The following is a 3,998-nucleotide window of genomic DNA, read 5'->3' as shown; positions in this document are numbered from 1 at the left end:
AACCCCGAAGAGTATGGGAGGGAATGTAGAAATTAAGAAGTTATGTGGAACACTCTTTAAAGTGTAAGTAACTACATTTTCATATCTTCACAGTAATACAAAACACAGTCACTTGCAGAACTGGTTCAGATTACTTAAATACCAGATACATTTTTCGTCCTCTACCTAAGTGTTTGGAAGTTGCTTATGTTTATATGAAATGAAGGTATTAAGACTACAGCAGTAACTGCACACCAGGAAGGCCAAGACAAATCAAGCAATGAAGTTTTCCTAATGCTGCAGTGTGAAAAGACTATAAACAGGTGATTCCATATGCATAAATGGGTTTCTTTGCTATAGGAAATCCAAGTGGAATAAGGAATGGAGATGTGTAAAAAGGTTTATTGAAGGGAAGAAGGATGACACCATGGGTTTAGTTTCAGCCCCTTCTGCTGCATCACATTCTTCTCTTTCACTGTCTGAGGTCCATAGTGTTAGGTTGTCTCTAAGCAACTGCATAATGAGGGTGCTGTCTTTGTATGAGTCTTCATTCAGTGTATCAAGTTCTGCAATGGCCTCATCAAAAGCCATTTTAGCCAGCGTGCAGGCAAGCTCTGGGTGATTATGAATCTCATAGTAAAATACCGAAAAGTTAACAGCAAGCCCCAGGCAGATTGGATGAGTGGATTGTATCTCTTTCTTGCTTATATCAAATGCTTCTTGGTAAGCTCCTTGGAAATTATCTGTCATTTGTTTTTGATTCTCACCACATGCAACTTCAGCAAGGTACTGGAAGTAACCACCCTTCATTTTCAGATAGAAGACACCAGTCTCTGGACTAGTTGCATTGGCTATCAAATATTTATCCAACAATTCCAGGGCCGTGGTGCAGATCGATCTCAGCTCGGACTCTACTTTCTGCCAATAGTCCTTAATCAGCTGCAACTTCTTGTCAGAGGTGTCTGTCCTCTGCTTGATGCTTGAGATGACCCTGCAGGCAAACCTGCAGTCCCCAACCACATTCTTGTAGGCCACGGAAAGCAGGTGGCACTCCTCCTTGGACAGCTTGGTGCCCTGCTTGGTTATGGCCTTTATGCAGGTAGCCATATCATCATAGCACTTGGGTAACTTGGCCTTCTGGATCAGCTCCATCTTCTCTGTGGCAGGCGTGCGGGTGAAAGTAGTTTATTGAGATGGAATTTGCTCCTGGTGAAGATGCTGTGAACATTGTTGAAATGAAAACAAAGGATTTAGAATATTACATAAACTTAGTTGATAAAGCAGCAGCAGAGTTTGAAAGGATTTACTCCAGTTTTGAAAAATATTCTACTGTGGGTAAAATGCTATCAAATTGTGTAGCAAGCTATAGTGAAATATTTTGTGAAAGAAAGAGTGAATCAATGTGGCAAATCTCATTGTGTTATTTCAAGTAATTGCCATAGACACCCAAACTTTGGCAAACACCACCATAGTTAGTCAATAGCCATCAAAATCAAGGCAAGAGGCTGGGCGTGGTGGGTGGCTCATGTCTGTAATCCCAGCACTATGGGACGCCAAGGTGGGTGGATCACCAGGTCAGGAGATTGAGACCATCCTGGCTAACATGGTGAAACCCTGTTTCTACTAAAAATACAAGAAATCAGCTGAACATGCTGGCAGGCACCTGTAGTCCCAGCTACTTGGAAGGCTGAGACAGAATGGCGTGAACCCAGGAGGCGGAGGTTGCAGTGAGCTGAGATCGTGCCACTGCACTCCAGCCTGGGTGACAGAGCAAGACTCCATCTCAAAAAAAAAAAAAAAAAAAAAAAAAAAAAAAAAAAAAAAAAAGAAAGAAACAAATCAAGGCAAGAGCCCTTACCAGCCAAAAGGTCATCACTCATTGAAGGATAAGACAATCATTAGCTTTATTTTAGCAATAAGGTTTTCTTTTTTTAAAAAATTGAGGTATGTACATTGTTTTGTTGATATAATGCCTAGTGCACTTAATAGACTACAAGGTAGTATAAACATAACTTTTATATGCATTGGGAAACAAAACAAAAAGTGACTCGCTTTACTGCAATATTAGCTTTATTGTTATGGCCTGGAATTGAACTTAAAATATCTCTGTGGTATGCCTTTATATACAGAAAGATTTATTTCAAGGAATTCGCTGATACAATTATGGAGATTTGGTAAGTCCAAAATTGATGGGGTAGGCCAGTGTGCTGTAGACTGACGGAGAAGTTTTAGTTCAAGTTGCAAGTGTGTCTTCCTGGAAAAATTCTTTTTTGGGAAACGTCTGTCTTTGGTCTATTTAAGCCTTCAACTGATTGGATAAACCCCACCCCCATATTAGGGAAAGTAATCTGTTTTACTTACCGTTGTGTTAGCCTTTTGGGCTGCTACAAATACCATAGACTCAGTATATGGTATTCCGTTATAAACAATGGAAATGTATTTCTTTCTGGAAGCTGAGAAGTCCAAGATTTAGGGACTAGTATATTCAGTGTCTGATGAGGCCCCATTTTCTCAAAGACAACCATATTCTTGGTGTAACTTCTCATGGTGGAAGGAGAAAACACGCCTCCTGAGACCTCTTTTATGAAGGCACTAATCCCTTTCATCAGGGCTCTACCCTCAGGACCTAAATACCTTCCAGAAAGCCCCACATACTAATGCCATCACTTTGGGAGTTAACACTTTGAACATTTGAATTTTGGGGAGGTACATGCATTCAATTACAGCACCAATTTAAATGTTAGTATTATCCAAAAAACAGTCACCTCAGGCTAGCATAACAAAAATACCATAGACAGGGTGACTTAAACAACAGAATTTATTTTCTCACAGTTCTGGAGGCTAGAAGTCCAAGATTGAGGTTCCAACCAATGCAGTTTCTGGTGAGGGCTGTCTTCTTTGCTTGCAGATATTAGCCTTCTTGCTGTGTCCTCACATGGCGAGACAAAGATATTTCTCTTTTCTTCTTCTTAGAAAGCCACCAAACCTATGGGATTAGAGCCTTACTTTTTTGACCTCATTTAACCTTTGTTACCTCCTATAGTCCTTATCTCTAGATACAGTCACATTGGGGGTTCAGGCTTCTGCATATGCATTTGAGGGCATGGCACAATTTAGTCCACATTATGCACCTGCCACTCCCCCAAAAATCTTACATCCCTATCTCATGCAAAGTACATTCATTTCATCCCAATAGCCCCAAAAGTCTTAACTTATCCAGCATCAACTTTAAAGTCCAAAGTCTCATGCAAAAAATCCTCAAAATTATCAAATTATCAAAATTATCAAAAATATCATCTAAATCATACACGGATGAGTCACAATGCTCTTTGACAATGTACCTAGTGAACCAAAACCTGTGATTTATCTAAGGCAAAATTCCTCTCCAGCTATACACTTGTAAATACAGACTGTGTTTTCAAAATATCGTGGAACAGGCATTGGATAGGTAAACACTTCCAGAATCATTTAGAATAAAGTTTGACTGAATATCTGGGCACTATGGCACAGCTATAGTGATACATAAAATTAATCATCACACAAGGAAAAACAAAACAAACAAAAAAACACACCATTTTCAAAGGCCCAAACCACAAGTCCTTTTTCCAGACTCCTAAAGTAGCATCATCACCTGGAACTCATGCCTTCCCCAAAGGTCTGAGTCCCAACTCTCCTGGGGTCCTCTGTTGAATTTCTGAGGTATCAGCAATGACTACTTGGTACCCATTCCCCAAACGATTTTAATTCTAGGTCTCTGGTGTCCTCCTCTGAACTTTTAAGGTCTGAAAATATCAATGTCTTTATTTTTGCTTTCCCACCCTAAGAAATGCGGATTGATTCTTACAGTTACTAACTTAGTATTCCCTGTTTCCTTTTTCATTTCAGTATACCTTAAAAATACCCCATGTTAAATTCTCCACATTAAAATACTTGACAAAGTTTCTATTTTATCTATTAATTCATGACTGGTATGCCATAATCCTGGTTTGCCTGAGACAACAAATCTATCTATCTATCTA

At 39.5% G+C, this 3,998-nt stretch overlaps 1 pseudogene; it reads right to left on the bottom strand.

The window, feature by feature from the left end:
* Nucleotides 1-333: 333 nt before the first annotated feature.
* On the bottom strand, nucleotides 334-1,859 carry LOC114678118 (14-3-3 protein theta pseudogene; annotated as a pseudogene).
* Between the last annotated feature and the right edge of the window lie 2,139 nt (nucleotides 1,860-3,998).

Source organism: Macaca mulatta, chromosome 5 (genome assembly GCF_049350105.2).
Source record: "Macaca mulatta isolate MMU2019108-1 chromosome 5, T2T-MMU8v2.0, whole genome shotgun sequence".
NCBI classification, from domain to species: Eukaryota; Metazoa; Chordata; class Mammalia; order Primates; family Cercopithecidae; genus Macaca; species Macaca mulatta.
Note: the sequence above shows the minus strand (reverse complement) of the source record. Positions and strands in the feature narration are given on the sequence as shown.